Here is an 18,968-nt window from a genome sequence, read left to right as displayed (position 1 = left end):
TGCAAAGATGGTACTTCTGACATACTTGAGTTGGCAAGAACACTCTAAGACATATATCACGTGTCAAACAGCACGTCAAGAATTGTGAGATGGCTTTCATCTTATTTGGTGTTTCATATGCTTTTCTCATAGAGCTGAACCTACAAGCTTTACAGTGACCGCAGGGAAAAATCCCTGCAGATGTTGTTGTGGTCCCGTAAGTCTATTGCTGACATTATTCTTCACTAAGAGGTCCCTCGGACTCCTCCCTTTGATCAGACGATCGGGCGATTGGCTACACTGTGCCCCACAACCGGATCACACTTTAAAATGTTCCAGTTTTTAGTTAGGATATGCTTAATTTCAGTGGATTCTAGACTATATGTCAGGATCACCCTGGATGTGTTGTTTTCTCTGTCCTGAACTTGAGTTTGTAGACTAGCAGTCAGGGTTTGCTCTCTTGTTACTAACTCAGCCTTATTGATGGCTCGTTTAAGGACCCAATTAGGATACCCTCTCTCCTTGAATCTTTCCATCATATTGATGCTTTCAGTTTGGTAGGTCTCTTCAGTGCTACAGTTTCTTTTCACTCTCAGCAGCTCCCTGTAAGGGATACACCATTTAAGAGTATCAGGGTGGCTGCTGAGAACGTGAAGCAAGCTGTTGCCTGCCGTTTCTTTCCTAAAGAGTTTAGTGGTAAGGATCTTGTTTCTCACCTCTACTAAGACATCTAGACATTCAATAGTATGTCTTCTCATGGTGTAAGTTAGTTTAAGGTTAAATGTGTTGTTATATAATATCTCCATAAGATTGATGGCAGTTTCCTCACTCCCCTTCCAAATGACGAATACATCGTCTATATACCTTAGCCAGACTTTTGCTTGTTTGAGTAACTAGGAGATATGTGGGTCTTTTTGGATTCCCCCCCTCCCATCACCCCCAGAAACAGATTTGCGAAACTGGGGGCAAAACAAGTGCCCATTGCTGTCCTACGTATCTGTCTGTACATAACACCAATGAACATAAAAATATTATTCTGAAGACAGTATCTTATCATCTCGTATGGCCAAGGTATTGTATTGGTCTGTTTTCCAGGAAATATTGGCAGCATTGTATTCCTAAATTGTGGACTATTATGGTGTACAATGAGTTTATGTCCATAGTCATTATTAGACAGTCTTCTTCCCATGTAATGTCATTCAATTTGCTGAGAAAATCTTTAGTGTCCCTTATATAAGATGGAAGGCCTGTGACATACGGTCTCAAAAAATGATCCACATATTTGGATATATTTTCCACCACACTACCAATAGAGGAGACTATGGGTCACATATATAGATATAGATATTCTTAAACAATAGCAACAGAAAACCCTCTTAATTACACCTAAATAAGAATTTCCAAATAAGATAATATATATGAAAAAAGGAAGCACATTTGCTATTTAAAATTTCCTTATGTTCGGATGTTATTATAATGCTGTTAGGAAGTTGATATTGCAGTTCTGATAAACTTAGCATGGCTGACTTTTTGGTGTAAATATGTTTGTTATTTAGATTTAAAACATTTAAACTCAATATTTTTGCTGCCGTTATTTTGAAGACAATATTTTTGCAGGTCAATATTTTTGTTGTTGATACTCTGTAGTTACTCGTGTTTAACTGTCATTCACGTGCACTTTGCACAGGCCCTTTGCTTGCATGGTGGCAAAATACTATCACCAGGATGTTGATTCTGGCAGTCCACATGTATGATATTATATGTGCACCTATTGCGATCCTTGGCATGCTTAATGCAGAATGGTTAGATTAGCCCTAGAGCTACATAAATCTGCTTTAAGGTACTGCAGGCTATTCCCAATCAGAACCACCAAAACCAAATCTGTACAGATGGATTGAAAATATGTCTGCAAGATGATTTTATGGAACTATTTTTGATAGAAATATTTGAATGCCACACTTTGCATTTCTTATATTTTGATGCCTTTATACTGTTCATGTACATGGGAATCTTTAGACTGATTTTGGTTAAAAATTAGATATTATGGATTGCAAATTTCTGTCTCAGCCCTCCATGTCCTCCTTCCTCCATCTTGGCCATCATGACCATCTTTCAGTTGGGGTTCCCTTGATGATGTTGAGACATTGCCAAAATATCCACAGCTCCTCCATGGTACACAGCAGTAGGTATTTGTACTCTACCAAGCATCACCCAGGTCACGTGCGGTGTTGTCTTCCTCTTTATCCAGAATCCTGTATACACTATACTTTTGCCCCAGCTATCGATAACCCCTCTAGTTTATTTCTCCATCTGAGTTCTTCTGAACAAACATTTTTATGCTGGTTTTTTGTGTGGTGCACACGTTTATTCACCACTGTTTCCACTGTTTGTCTCTTTCATTTGTCTCGCACCTTCATTCTTTCTGAAATTGTCCAGGGAGGTGTTAAAACTTTATGATACTGCAACGAGTGAGAACTGTCCATTAAGAAACGTTCCCCCCAGTTGGCCATGAATTAATGTATTCTCTTTATTTGTCTCATTTTATAGAGACCAGCATATTGAACTTTTTGTTACACCAGAATTTATATATTTAGGAGCATATTTACAACTATTTCATATAACGCGGAGCAGCAAGGGTACGTGCTGCCATGTGTTGCGAGAAAGCAGAAATGTTCCATATTTACAAAGATATGCATAATTTCTGCTCACCACCTTTCACTGGCACACTGTGTGCTGCCTAGCACCAAAGAAGACAGTCTTGCACCATAGTGCGTTACTGGCAGTTTTTTTTTGCGCAGGATCAAACCTTCAATTATTTGTAGATCTCTGCCTATCACCTGTGACGGATTCAAGGTGCTGGTGCAGGATGTTGCTGGGAGTTGTCAGTCGAACATCCAAGGGCCATATTATCAAGGACGGAGTTAAAATTATCGCCGCTTTAGCGGCAGGAAACTGCCGCTAAAGCGGCAATAATGGGCTTGATTCACACCGGAACATGGGCTTCTATGGGCATTCACAAGGGCATATTATCAAGCCCATTATCGCCGCTTTAGCGGCAGTTTCCTGCCGCTAAAGCGGCGATAATTTTAACTCCGTCCTTGGTAATATGGCCCCAAGATTTTAGGCCATCTCTGAACTTCTGTAGGGTGGGTGTGGTCTGGAGGTGGAGTGAGAGGCCATTCCAGGTCTTGGTAGCCAGGTAGGGGAAGGTGTGGCACCCGTTTCTGCTTTTGTGGAAGTGAGGCATGTGGCGAGGGAGGTAGAGCATATTGTCAGCCGGTTTGGTGGAAATTCAGTCGGGGTTGAGGTAGGCATCAGTAGCTTTAAATAGCACCTTTTTTTGAACAGGGATCTAGTACAGCACTCTGAGATGGGGGGGGGGATGATGTATGCTCTTCTTGGGAGGCCGAGGATGAGCCTGGCTGCAGCATTTTGGATGGCTTACGGTTTGCTCAGTAGTAATGAGAATGAGGTGATGCCCATGTAGAGGGAGTTTCCATAGTCCAGGCAACTGGTGATGAGGGCTTTGGTGATGGTGTGTTTGGTGTTGATGGGGAGCTATTTTAATATTTTCTGGAGCATGCAGAGGATGAGGGAGCAGTTTCCTCATGGTGAGCTTGTTGTTGAGTATAATGCTGAGGTTTCTGGTGTAGTATGTGGGCGAGGGTCCCAGTTACTCTGGGAAGGGTTAGGTTGCCTTCCTGCAAAAAACATTCTTAGAGGCAATTTCCTCTTTCTACTTGTGCTGCAGAATGCAGCACACATGGAAAGAGGAAATAACTAGAAGTAAAACTATGTCACCTTATTACGCCTCTCTGTGGTAGGCAAACCAATTAGGAACAATATCAGGTTTCAAGTGTTTGTACATCTGGAAGTGCATCGAATTCTATCAGTGGATTCATGGAAGCACCCATGCTCGACTCATGGAACGCCTACCTCAATCAAATGAAACACAATGCACTGCAAGAAGCTGCGTTGCTTTGCATTTCTTTACAAAGACACAAGGCCGAGCAAATCACTTCTTGTGTGGCTTTGTAAATCCCAGCCAAGACCTTGTGCTGCCTTGCGATGACTTACATAGTGTAAGAAAAACCTAAGTCCCTGGTTAATCTTTGCTTAGATGTTTACTTTGCAGAAGCACATCTCTAACATTTTAGTGTTTCTACAAATAAAACATCGAACATCATCCTGCAAAAAACATGTTTACATTCTTAATTTACAAATCAATTGGTTCAAAATGCGTGCATCACTTGCATTAAATTGTATTATGAATTATTATAAATACGCACCCTTCAACTTTCACAGTGCTCTATTAAATAATTGTATAAATGCATTTTTTGAATTACTGCAAATTCTTACAAAGAGTATATCATGAGCATCTTATAGTAAGGCACTCACTTTTTTTTCAGACAGAACAATACATTGCTCATGCACTCTACTAGATGTCCATATGAACCCCCTTAGATGTACTTCAAATAATTGTTTAATTGATACTCTGAGTTAATAGATCCCTGCCATTCTTTGCGTTCCTCAGTTATGGGCTTTTGCAGTATTGTTTTCTTTCAGCGTGCTAATTAATGCATTGGTGAACACTCGCTGTATGCAGACAACGCTTGGCATTAAGACATTTACCATTTAATCTATTAAATTATGTTGCTTTTTCCTTTCACAGTACCCTCTTGTATTGAGGTCCACTGGTGGCTTTTACATTCAATAGATGTTTGGTCCGATGGGACAGTGTTGCTTTTGGAATTGTCATTGTGTTTTATGGGAATATCATGATAAGCTGGTCTGTCTCATTTTTTATTTTTTTTACGGAGTTTTATATAGCGCGAACTTGACCCGGTATCGGGTAGCAGAGGGATTTTCATAGCACCAGTTACGTTACATGATGACTCATTCATTTTTGTTAGGCACAGCAAGATTATGGGGCATATCAACAAGCAGGCGTTGAAAAATTTTCGACGCTTTTGCGGCTGTTTTCGTCAGAAAAGCGGCGACAATTTAATCGCCTAATCAGCAAGGTCACGCTAACACGTGAAACCTTGCTTTAGCGTCAGGATTCCTAACGCCCAGCTTTGCATCTCTAATGAGATGCAAAGTGGGCGTTCCTGACCTGGCATGACAGGAGAAATGTCGCTAAGCGACATTCTCCTATCAGCAAGCCTAACGCTATGAAGCATAGCGTCAGGAAAAGTAGCGATAACCCCTGTTATCGCTACTTTCCTTACGCCTGCTTCAGGACTGACTTAGCCATGATATCCTGTGGAAGGTGGATATCATGGCTAAGTTTGTGAGTCCCTATCAACTAGCTAACGTGAGATTATCGCTGGGTTTCCAGTGATAATCTCACGTTAGCCAGTTAGCGCTAGGATTTTTATCGCTGATGAGATAAGCGTTGCTAATAGCACGCTATCTCAGCGATAAAAATCGGCGCTAGCCGGCGATAATTATCCGAGCGCTAAGTGCGCTCAGTGATAATTATCGCCGGTTGTTGTTGATATGCCCCCAAGTGATTTGCCCAGAATCACAGGATGCTCAGTGTTACTGCCGAGACTCGAACATGGTTCCCCAGATTCTAGGTCGGCCGCCCTAGCTGTTAGGCCAGCTCCTATCCCCTAGGAGTTGGCCTAACGGATGGATGTGATGTGAAGATGGTTGCCTGATTAAGGGATTTGCCCAGAATCACAGGATGCTCAGCGTCACTGCCGAGACTCGAAAATGGTTCCCCAGATTCGAGGTCGACCACCCTAGCCGTTAAGCCAACTCCTCTCACCAAGGAGTTGGCCTAACCGGATGGATGTGATGTAAAGATGGTTGCCTGATGAAGAGTCATGTGTATGCCATAGCTCCCTAACTACGTCTAAGTAATACTCCCTGATGAACAGGTTTCAAAGTGTTAATTTCCAGAAATCAACAGGGAATTTCTAGTACATTAATATACACTATCTCAAACGTTAGCCGTGTGGAATAAGACTTCCATTTCAAGGCATGAAATGTTTTTGAATCGTTATGTCTTTGCACTTCTCTCGATAAACAGTGCAATGCAGATTTGAGAAACACAAATTAAAGTACAAAAACGAACCAAAATGCATTTAACCAGCCAAAGTCATTAAGTGAACAATTATTGCCTCCTTTTTAATGACTAGTTCAAAGAGCATGAAAGTAAACATATCAGGACTTTGGGACTCATTTACAATGTTTTGCCGCAGGGCAGCGCCGCAAGCCATCCTGCTGCACTGCCCTACGGCAAAAGAAAAGAGCAGGAATGCACCGTATCTATTAAATTTCCCTGCGCTGGTGCTCAATTGGCTGCCATATGCCAACACAGGCACCCTTGCACCACAGTTCAAGGGTGTCTGTGTTGTTGGGATCATTGTTTTAGTGCAGAAAGGGATACCTTCCTGCACAAAAACACTGTAGGGATGATTGTTTTTGTGCAGGAAGGAATACATTCATGCACAAAAACAATCAATGGCGGCAATATCCTCTTTCTATTTGTGCTGCTGAATGCAGCACACATAGAGATTGAGGAAAAACAAAGAGAAATAATGATATTCTTCCTTCTTGTGTCTCATGTACGCCTCCACTGGGGAGCCATAGGCTTTTGACACATTCCCAGTTTGACACTTGTTGTGAACTTAGGGATGTGTCAAATGACATGGATGCTCCGTGGGAACACCCGTCATAATGCCAATGGCATGCCCTCCCATCCTAGTGTGAGTCAAGGCAGAAACTTGTGCTGCGTTGCCTCACAACATATCCATGAGGCCATGGAAAGCCAAGCAGATTGGCTTTACCCAGTCCTACTAAGTACCACGCATCAGGCGTTAGACTAACACATTTCAGTGTGGTGGTCAGTATCACCACACTAAAATGCAAAGTCATGCATAATAGCGCCTCCTGAGCTGTCAAGGAACTCTAGTAAATCACAACAATCAAGCACCAAAACTGGAGCTGCAGCTCTGGCAGCTTTTAACAACGTTAATTCCAATACAGGCTCATTCACACCTACCCACCTCAATACCATGGGCCGCGGCATGTATTTGGATACATAAAACTGCAGTGAGTCTGAGTGCCCTGATTCATTGGCTACTACGTAGCCTGGGGCGAGGTTTGTGGCAAAAAAAAGGCAGAGGTGCGGTCACGTGACTTCCTGCTGCTGCAGCTGCGTGGATGTTTAATTGACTAGTTTGGGCAAACAGCAGCTACTTACATACTGCATTAATTACGGTAAAATAACCCAACAACTTGAATGAAGGGAGCCGTCCGAGACGCTGATGGCTGAGTGAGTAGGTGCCCAGAGCCCAAGGTCACACCACAGTGCAGCCAGAGTTGTAGAGCCAGGCCCAGAATCATGGCTGGGCCGGCACTTACCACTGGAGCTGTTTCCGCGGCCACACTAAGCAACAAAAAAAACAAGTAAGTGACTGCTTCACTTATCATTTGTCCAACAGTAGTGCCAGCACGCGTAACCCTACCAAAGCTGGTCTAACCCCCCGCACGGCCTGCTACGGCATCAGCTAAGAGCCTGGTGTTCAGTTTGTAATGACCCTGTTGTGACTGCCGGTTAGAACACCGGCAATCCGGCAGGCAGTGGTGGACTCCTCAATTTACTAGGCCAACATATCCTGCCAGGCCACAAAACCGCTTGGCACAATCTCCAAAGCCACTTTGGGCAGCAGATCGATTACTAGAGAACTGGCCTGAGATACCTACTCCCAGGACCAAGAGAGCTCCGGGACGCAGGCAGCCCTGATCAGTGCAGACAGCGCTAGCTCAAGAGCCTGGTGTATATAGTGACAGCAGCGCTCACCGCCTACTGGTAGATCTGGTGCTGCAGGACTGGGCAGCCGGCAGTGGTGCTCCAACTGGGGCAAACACAGCTCAACAGAGCTGGTAATCACTTTTATTAGGGTTGAACAAGCAGTCCTATAGTCAAGGCTAATACAGCTTCCTGGTTGGCTGTAATCTGCCTCGCTCTCCCTAATTCTAGTGTTTTTCCAGCAGTTTTAAGATCTTAGAGTTTCTCGTTCCTCAAATGAATGTAATTTCTGATATTTAGGTTTCCCTCATCTTCATTACTTCATTACTTCATTGAAATGTCACTCATGATTGTAGTGAAATTATGAAAATGTCACACATAGCAAAAACCTTGGCAGCTATGTTTACCTGGCCTTATAGATATGTCTATGCCCTGTCAGCCACCAGAACGTCACAAAAAGTGATGTTCTGGTGGCGCACAGGGCTTGTAAATGAGCCCCATTGTATTTAAGTTTCTGCGGTTTCAGCATTCCTCTCTGTGGAGAAACGAAGCACGTTGCACGTCAGTGCGTGGACTACGCACTCATGGCGGCCACTCCAGACAGTGCGCGACATTGTGGACCTTTTTGTACATTTAACCCCGCAGCAAAGCCTTTTATAAATTAACCTTCATACTGGAATATGACTTCAATTAATATGAGGAAAACAATTTGCTAATTTATGAGGTCACTGTCATTGACATTTAAAAAGTCAGTTCATTTAACAATTCAAATTCATTAATCTGCCCTTTCCGCTAAGTAGAGGAAGTCTATATAATAACCTGTAACCTTAAATAACTCACCTCTTCCTCTTGTCATAAGATCCGGGTCACGAGGCTGACCCGATAAAAAACCGACATCTTATTTACTAAAGAAATTCTGACTGATCAATTCAGTACTTAAATACTTCAACATGTTTTAACCTACCTCCCGAATGACTCCAACAGAATCCTACTAATGTTCCGTGCAATTACGAGTGAAAAATACCAGTATGTTTGACGTCGAGATGCGTTAAGGTACAGTGATGAAACTCCTCCCAAATTATAGGGGTGACAAGAAAAATCAGTGATGGGAAAACACTTTTTAACGTGTACGTATGGGCTATCAAATTTGATCCAATTATGAATTTGCTACACTTATGTGTTGGTGGCCGTAATGAGTTCTAGTAATTGCATTGAACTGAAACATTTGTAGAGACCTTAATTTATCTCATGAGTTTGCTACCACTGTGCACGGGCACTGGTTTGGACTGCCCTGCTGAAAAGCATGGGGCATATTTATAGTAACTGACGCATCCCTGCATATCAGCAGGGATGCGCCAGTTATTTTGCGCCCCAGCTCCGCCATCATGGATGCGCCGCATTTATAATGCGGCGCACCATGGGGCAAAAACGGCACAGATGCGTCACGCATCTGTGCTGTAAAAGTGGCGCATTGCTGGAGTTGCGTCGCAAGCGCGACGCAGCTCCAGCAAGGCTCGGGGTTGCCCTATCTGCACAATGCTGCGTCAATCCTTACGCCTGCTTCAAGCAGGCGCAGGGTTTTGACGCAGCATGGGCTCAAAAGTGACTGAGTGAAATCTTGTAGATTTCACTCAGCCACTTTTAGGAGGCATTCCTGCGCCGGAACGCCCCCACCTGCCCTGGAACGCCTACATGTGGCGCAGGGCTTTACAACGTGACGCATCTCCTAGATGCGTCACGTTATGAATACCCCGCACCATGGTGCAGGATTTGTGCCTTTGCTGCGTCACAAAAGTGACGCAGCGGCGGCGTAAATGAGGCGCAAGGGCTTCATAAATCTGCCCCCATATTCGGAGCGTCACGCAGCAAGTTCATATACTACACGGCGTGACCCGTGAGGGGTGGAAGTTCAACCCCGGCAGCCACTGTTAAGTAGCAATGTATACTGACCAGTAGGTTCACAGGACATACAGACTCGTGATGCTTGAAAGCACTGTTACATTAAGATTCTTAATTTAAAAAAACAGCAGCTCTAAGCAGTCAGAAATGTTCTATATGCTACTGAACCAGTGCTGAATTTGAGCTGGTGGTTTCCGGTGCTCGGCACCAGCACTTAATTGTCAGCACCAGGGCATGTAACAGTCTGTCACAAGGTGGCCCTATCTGGCTAATTTGGGATGACCATAACAGCTCATTTTCAAGTCAATTTTCACTAAAAATGAATATTACCTGCTGCCAAAGCCATTCTTAAAGCGTCGGGGACCTGAAATAATACGAATTGTCACACTTGTAGGAGTGTGAACATTAGTACTTGTGTTGTTACCGTCATTGGCCGCATGACAGGAGGAATATATGGTACAAGCTGCAGTGGCCTCTGGAGGAGAGCTCCGGTACAAATTGTGTTGCAAATTATGGAAATCTGTCCTTGGAAACACTTTTAAGCAATGCACTGAACTGGTATATTGAGGCACCACGGAAAGTGCTGTTAATTAACTAGGGATTAAAATATGCCCTCAGCCTGGGGGACAGAAGACCAGTCCCGGGAAGCACCGTTACTTAACCAGGATTCATGTGCGACAATGGACCAATCGCCGGAAACACTTTTAGGAAATGTAAGAGTACTCCATGACGTCATCAGGGAGCATAAGGAGCTCAATCCCCAGGAGCACTGATAAGCACGCCCCCCTTCACAGGTATGTACGCCGGCATGTAGTAAACTCGGTAATCAGTAGGATTTGTAATTGACGGGCATGGCCTGCTTACCCGAGCCTCCACGGGGAAAGAAGTCTAGAAGGGAATTTGCTGAGGTCTCTGCCATGTGCCAATCTAAAAGACTCTGTAATAGGGACAAAACTAGGTGTAAGTGGAGAGAAGTTCGATAAAGTCATAGCAGGTGATGGAAAACATAGGGGCAGATTTTACAGATATTTTGCGCTGGGTCTGCATCACTAAAATGATGTAATCCTGCACAAAATGTTTTTATTCATTTATTTTCCAGTACAAAACTTGTTTTGAGCTGGAAATTGCCCAACAATAAAGCAAACCAGCACAGAGCATTGTTTTGCGTTACTCTGCATGAAGGGGCCATGGGGGTTCCCATGCAACGGCTCATGGTTTTTGTCACAAAACCCTGTCTACTAAAAGTAGTGGAGAGAGGTTTGTGCTAAAAAAATAACACCACTTTAAAACAGGTGGTAAAAAGGAGAAATGCCTTTATTTCTCCTAATGCTTCCTACTTTGCATTTGTGGTGTACTGTGCAGCACACATCCAACGTGGGAAACGTTTTAAAGTTAGCCTGAGCATAGTATTTTGTACTGGAAGGGAAGTTGTGCGAGAGATTTGTAAATTGGGGCCAAAGTGTGTGAGAGGCACTATAAACAATGGTCAAGACACCTGTGGAGCTAAGTGGAAAAATCCAAAATCCAATCAAAAGTTATTAGCCAAAAAGTGTTCAGGTTTAGGAGTAAAACTAAAAGATGACCTCAAAGTGGCTTAGAACTGGCCAATCAGGAGTTCACATTTGCTTGACTCCATTTTTCACCACAGTGAAAACTTCAGTGAATGGCAAACTCAGTTCACGTGCTTGATCAGACTACTTTCCATTGCCATTTCAAATGACCATCACAATTTATTAAAAAAAGCTCTGACTATAATTTCCATTACAGCCAAAGCTCTGATCCCTAATTTTTTTGCAAGGACCCACAACGTATTTCTTTTTAGATCAACTAAGAAAGTCTTTGGAAAGATGTGAGTCAAGTTTCGCAACACTTTTTTGAACACTTGGGGGCATATTAACAATGTGGCGATAACAAATTATCGCTGCTTTTGCGGCGGTTTTCGGCCGAAAAGCGGCGATAATTTTATCACCTTATCAGCAAAGACACGCTATCGCGTGTTTTGCTGATTTTGCTCCCGTTTCCAGCACGCCTAACTTTGCATCGCTAATGAGATGCAAAGTAGGCGTGTCTGTGGAAACAACTTGGGTAAATATCACGAAGGCAGCTTCGTGATATTTACAATGCGGGGAAGCGATTATTTAAATCGCGCTAAATATGCCTTAATGCAGGAATTTAACGTTTGTTAAATTCCTGACTAAGGCATACTTAACATGGGGGGTGGATTGTGTGGCTAAGACCACAGGCCCCTATTATCAAGGGTATCGCCATTTTCCATGGAACATTGCTGGAAAACCAGCGATGTTCCATGGAAAACATCGCTATTACTAGGATAATTATCGCCATAGCGCTGAGCGTTGTCAATACAGCGCTAGCATGGCGATAATTATCTGCGATAGCCGGCGTTACACATTTTAACGCTAAGAGCGGCCAGCAATAATTATCACTGGCCGTTGATGATATGCCCCTTGTTCTGCCTGCTAGAGATCAGAAAACCTTCTGTGCACAAAAGAAACCAAGGGGCATATTAACAAGGCGGCGCTATCGTGTGTCTTGCTGACTTAGCGCCCGTTTGCAGCACGCCTCCGATCGCATCGCTAATGAGATGCAAAGGAGGCGTGCCTGACAAGACTCCCTTGGGAAAATATCGCGAAGGCAGCTTCGCGATATTAACAAGGGAGGGTAGTGATTTTTAAAATCGCGTTAAGTATGCCTTAACGCAGGAATTTAACGTCTGTTAAATTCCTGACTAAGTCATACTTAACATGGGGGGTGGATTTTGTGGCTAAGACCACAGGCCCTATCATCCAGGATAACGCCGTTTGCCACCATGGAAAACGGCGATATCCCAACTATCTCTGGAATTTTTATTGCCTCGGCGATGCGCGTTGTTAATAACGCGCAAACCGGGCGATAAATTCCAAAGATAGCCGGCGATAAATATGCAAGCCCTAAGCGCGCTTTGCGATATTTATCGCTGGCCCTTGTTAATATGCCCACAAAACTTTTTTTTGCATTCTTTGTTCTTTTCCCACATAAGGCACTTGACATATTTTAATCAGTAAAGTGAAGTTTTAACCGAGCTAATTATTACTCCATTGTGTTCTAATAGAAACGGTGGGGAAGCTACATAAAGGCAGGGATGTGCGATATTTTCATAATTTGCTTTAGCGTAATTATGTGATATTTCAACAAAGTTATTTGGAATTACACGTAATTATGCTAAAAGCAAAACTAACATACGCTGCTGTATTTTACCACGAAATGCATCCTTGTACCCACTTTGGATGCGAGGATGCTTTTCTCACAAAAAATTACAAAAACTTTTTCAGTGAGCTGTAATTTTTTCCTTGAACAACATGTAATTCTGCGCTGTGGTGTAATAGCACAATATTGTGAATTAACGAAATGATGCTAGTGTTGAGCAAATTTCGCCGGGCCTCAACAAAGGCACACTCCTAATATCAAGATAAGAATGCCATAAGATGGCTGGCTAGGTAAACAAAAATGCTTTATTTAAAAACATTTTTTGACACGATTTGACATGCCACAAATTAAGGCTCCATCAGCGTGAGAGAAATTGCGGACATGCTTGCAATCCAGACATCAAAGGTGTGTCTAGCACTAGTTCAGCTGGAAATCCAAAAGAGAGATTACGAAGTCCAAAGCGGCTTTCTTTTCTATTAAAACCAACAATGCTCCCGACCTTACGGCTGAACCGTGCTACATGATCTCCAACACGCCATTAGTTTCTCGTATTTTATTTGGGCATACAGCTGAACTGTGCAACAATTCTTACTAATGCAAGTCCCAAAAAAGAAAAAAACAAATAGAGAAAATGCTCCCAACCATGGATTTAACTATGACTAGCTAACCCACCAAGCCAGGGCAACTGATCAGGTTATCCAAATGAAACATGTTACTGAAGGGGCCTTAAATGTGGTGCTTGCAAATATCTACAGCTCTGTCTCTGCCACGGGTAAAATGCTGCATGAGTATTAAAATCGATGAGCTGCCTCTTGACTTTTGAGTTTGTACTATTATTCAACAATTCCACGGTTTGTACCAGTTGGTACAGGATGCAGGCTGTCGGCTGAGCATGTCGTAAGACACTCCCAGTCTCCAAGTCAGGACGATGCGTACGCGTCTGGCAATGGCCGTGGGTGAGTTTTCAAGGAGCTGGAGCCTGTGGAACTGCAATGCCTTCAACGCTGGGGTTGATGGTTAAAATTGTCAACCCGAGGAAACCTTGCCGCGTCCTCTAGCAGTAAGCGTAAGGAAAATAAGGGTGCTGTTTGGGAGCTGGTGTGGGCCATAAGGACTTACTGAGCTCCAGGTTTTTGTTTTTTGGTTCTGCCGGTTGGACTGCTCCATTTCACACGGAAACTGGGTCATACGAGCAATGAGTTAATTACAGGACCAGTATTTTTGGCGGCCTCTAGACCCATAGGACTGCAGCCGCTGGGATAAATTTCCTCAATTGACTTTGTTGCAGCAGTCCAAGGTGAAAGCTGAGAAATGCTGGGAAAACTCTGAACTGGCAGTGCAACCTCCCAGAATCAGAGCAGATCAACTACTTACGGGCTGTGTTTACTCGCCTTCATAGACCACCAGGTTTATCACCAGGGGGTAAGTGCATGGGATTTGCTGCCAGATTGGGCATAGGGCTTTGGCGCTACCTGGTAGAGGGTCGCTGGGGAGGTCCTATGCGCAATAATATCTAATCTTTTGCTTTTTAAACTACTGCAATCTCTGGAAGCGCAGCAAGCAGCATCTAATCCCAGCAGTGACTTTGATTAATGATTAATCCTCAAGTTGTATGGGAGGCGGAGTAGAGGTGAGGAAGAATTGTCAGAACGAAGAAAAAAGAAAAAGGGAAAACATTTTGGGGGGGGGGGAAGAACTCTCAGCATGTGAAATTTTGCTAAAAGCACTGCCGCAACCCATCTTGGGTCCCCGATCCTGGTCCAGAGGGTCAAAAAGTGTGTAGGGCAAGCAGCAGCCCGGGCAAATCGCGCCGTGTCCTCATGGAAAGACTTGGTATTGCTACAGAAAATTCTGAGATGGCAGCCTCAGAACTCTCTCAGAAAAACTGTCAGGGGGTGCCTCAGCCCATTTGGATATTAGTTTTAGTGACGTTCTTGGGGTCTCTGCAGGAGGGGGACCCCAGTATCACAAATACCTGTAGAGGAATCAGAGGTGGTTAATTCTATGCGTGATGCTGAGGCTGGAAAATCCAGGGAACTTAAAAAATACCCTTTAATTTTTAAGGCTGAATCTGGCTCAACACCTGGCGCAGATGTGCTGGAGAGTGTTCCACCAGTAGCTTCACAGTCCCAGGAGTCAATGGAGGGTATGTCTCCTAGAGGCGACAGTAATGTTTCATCACAACGGCCACCACAATCTCTGCTGTCTCCTTCACAGAGGCCATTGGGATTAGCCGAGACAGAAATCACAGGGCAGGCAGTACTCAGAAACGCTGAAGCGTTAGCAGCACAAACCAAATCCAGGCCCAAATCAATTCAGGAGGGCCCCTCTCGGGTCGATACACCAGTTACTCTGTAATGGGATGCCAAGAGCCTGCTCAATCTAATTTTGGAGGAGATTATGGAACTTAAAAGCCTCTCAAACTGTGGTGATCACTGCTGTACATGCCCATCTTAAAAAATCAAAGACACTATGGCCCAGATTCCGGTGCGACTTAGTGAGGCAGAAACCAGAATATCGCAGCTGGAGGATCAGGTTTCCATCATGAAAGATAAGGTAGCTGCTTGCCAGAGGCAAAAATCCACAATGGAATATAAATTGGAGGAATTGGAGAATCACTCTAGATGCTCTAATCTTCGTATCCTCGGTATTCCGGAAGGCCATGAGGGTCAGCAGACACTTCATTGGGTCAATTGTTTTATTAACAAAATGGCCTCCCGAAATACAATGGAGACCTGACTCTCACGAGGGTCCATCGCCTGCCTGCGTATCTTCCTCCCAACACTAAATTCCCACGGACGATCCTGGTCAACTTACAGGGTGAAGGAACAAATTCTATCCAAGGCGGTTAAGCAGCAACAGTTTACCTCACCGGTAGTGTCATAATGTCGTATTTTCCCAGATATGTCCACCTTCGCAGCCAAAAGGTGGAATACTTTGGTCAAATGTTGCATCTGTTCAGGGAGCAGGGGGCACTGCCAATGATTGCACAGCAAAGTAAAATAAAAGTGCTTGTAAAAGGAAGATCTCATGTATTTTACAATGTCCCTGAAGCCCAGGAGCTATTGCATCAAATCTCTCACAAGTCCTAATTTTTTTGCTCGGGGTTCTTACACGAATTCTATGACTGTCTGTATATCTCTTTGCCTTTCTTCTTTCCCTTTCCCTATATGAGGAGAGATGGGGTAGGTAGGCCAATAGCTTCTGGCACAAGGTCAAGGTGCCAGTTTTGGGGTGTGGGGTAAGCCTGTCAAGTGTGAGCAGGGTTGGTGGACCTCTCACTCTGGCTTTTCGGGGGGGGGTGGGTGGCACATGGGTGTGGTAGGGTGGAGGTGGTGTGCAGTAATGGGAAGTAAGAATGGAAAAAAAGATCAATTTCTAAAATCCAAAGTCAAATTTAAATTAGTGCTTTCCGAATTTTATAGGTAAATTTGCACCCTGTGGCAGGTTCCACACTTCTTCACCTATAGATTTGTTTCTTATATTCAAGGCCCTGAATTTTAGTAATCAGATAATACTTCCTAATGGATTTTCTGATCCTGCAATGATTATTTAAAGGTCGAGTTAGACAAAATCCTGGTTCACCCCAAGAGATGGATTCTTAATAGACAGTATTTACTGGAAGAAAGTTGGGTGCCACTTTGTAAAACAGAGATAAAGGAATTTCTCGCAAGAAATCATGGGGCAGCTCTTCCTCATATTGTCTGGGATTCCCTTAAGGCATATGTTTGGGGCCTGGCTATAGGTAAAGATGCAGAAAGTTTTCAAAAAGAGAAAGAAAAAAAGCAAATCTTAGAGCAGAATTTTCAGAGGTGCAATGATACCTTACTTAGAAGCCCTTTGGCTTCCAATCAACAAATGCTCGACCAGGCTAAACAGGCTCTAAGTGAGGCTTATTATTTAAAATGTGAAACTTTGAACCATAAGTATAGGCAAAAAATATACAAAGAAACTAATTTTACAGGGAGGTTTCTCTCATGGCAGGCTCGGGAGCAGGCTGCAGGTAATCGGAACAGCATACTGAAAGGTCCCGCTTGTAAATATGCCCCTTAGCATTTTGGTAGTTTTGGGGCATATTATCAAGCCAGGCGATAAAATTATCGCCGCTTTAGCGGCAGATAACTGCCGCTAAAACGGCGATAATGGGCTTAATAATATGCTCTATGGAATTCCAATTGAAGCCCATGTTAGATGTGAAGGACATCTAACATGGGCTTCAATTGGAATTCCATAGAGCATATTGTCAAGCCCATTATCGCCGTTTTAGCGGCAGTTTTCTGCCGCAAAAGCGCCGATAATTTTATCGCCTGGCTTGCCCCTAAGTCCTTTATCTTTTACTATTTTTACTGATAGCCTTTATGGCAAATGATTTCTATGTAATTAAATGAGTTTACTGCTGCATCTGAATGTACTATTGTCCTTTATTTTACATTTTTAATATCTGTAATAAACCTTCATGGTTTTTCTAACTTCTAATCTCAATCTTCCTTTTTTGAGATAGTCCTTTCTTTTTTAATATGTTTTTGAAATGCTGTTTCGTACCTGATCTCTAGTGACACATTGCCTCATAGACTTTGAGGTTACATCGTCCCCGATCCAACCAATGTTGGGACATGCCACAGTAATGCAAATTTCCTAGGGCCCTGCATACCCAGAGGAGGATACTGGATTGTGAAAGAGCTGCAGTTTCAGTCTTTTGGGATTTTACCATTCTGCTCTTCTTACTAGGCTGAATGATTTAAGAATCAGAGAAACTGTTACAATATTTAACATAATTTTGCAAAAAACAGAGTCAGACGCCTTCTTTGTCTCATTATATTTTGAAATTGGAGAATTGGAGTGGATCAGCTGTGGCATCTCACAGAGTTCTATCCTGTCTCTGTTGTTTTTTAACCTCTGCCACCTATTGCAAAGTAATTACATGGCCAAGGTGCACAGTACTATATATACTCAATAGCACCCAAATGATTTTCAGGTCTAGCAAATAAAGGAACCTGTCTCTGCCTTGATCTCCAAAACCTGCCTAATTCCCTAGCCCTGTTAAAATGGTCGGTGTCAGTTAGTTTGCTAAATCTCGATCCTAAGAAGACAGAGTTTCTGATCACCAACTTCCGCCAGTGCCTCAACAACATCAGTGTCTGGATGACTGATAACCACCTTAGACTCAATGCAGACAAGACAGAGGTGCTGTTTTTTAACCAGAAAAATTCCATCCCTTCCTCTTGGTGGTGGCCCACGGCACTTGATCCTGCTCCTTCTCCCGTTCACTCTGCTCGTAACCTGGGATTTCAGTTTGACGACTCCCTCTCATGCAAAACTCAGGTTAATAAAGTGACATCTGCCTGCTTCCTGAAGTTGCGCATGATCAAAAAGATACTCCCCTATCTCCCTCTGGACTCCCGTCGTACAGTTACCCATGCCCTCATTACGTCTCACCTGGACTATGCCAACAGCCTTTATGCTGGTGCCCCTCAATATCTGATAGACCGGCTTCAGATTGTCCAGAACGCGGCGGCCAGATTAATTGGTAATATCCCCTACCGTCAGTCAGTCTCCGCCTATCGTAAGGAACTTCACTGGCTACCGGTGGCCAGCCGTATCCAGTTCAAGATCCTTACCCTCGCCTACCGAGCCATCAATGACCTCGGACCCAATTACTTGAAAAAGCGAGTCTCAATATCTCATTCCATCAGATCCCTTAGATCCAACGACCTCCGCCTTCTGATCTCTCCCCGTTTTAGACTCACTAGAATGGGCGGCAGAGGGTTCAGTGTTATCGCGGCAAAACTGTGGAACGCTCTGCCAATCGATCTTAGATTCTGCCCTTCTGAATCCATCTTCCGGGCCAGACTCAAAACTTGGCTCTTTTCTGGACTCTGATTTTTATCCTGCTGATTCCCTCTCTGCTCCTTTCTTCTCACTCGGAGGTTCAGGTTCTAGCGCCGGGACACCCCCTTGGGGGTAGCTGTGCGCTTTATAAACTACATAAATAAATAAAATAAAATAAAATCACGTGAAATTCCTTTAATAAATGGACTGCATGTCAATGTAGGACCTAAAAGCCAAAACAGGTATGAAATATAAACAACCATAATGGAAGCGGTCTGGCTCTTGAAACACA

The sequence above is a fragment of the Triturus cristatus genome, chromosome 2_2 (assembly GCF_964204655.1).
Source record: "Triturus cristatus chromosome 2_2, aTriCri1.1, whole genome shotgun sequence".
Taxonomy (NCBI): Eukaryota; Metazoa; Chordata; class Amphibia; order Caudata; family Salamandridae; genus Triturus; species Triturus cristatus.
The sequence above is the reverse complement of the archived record's forward strand: the minus strand, read 5'-3'. Positions refer to the sequence as shown.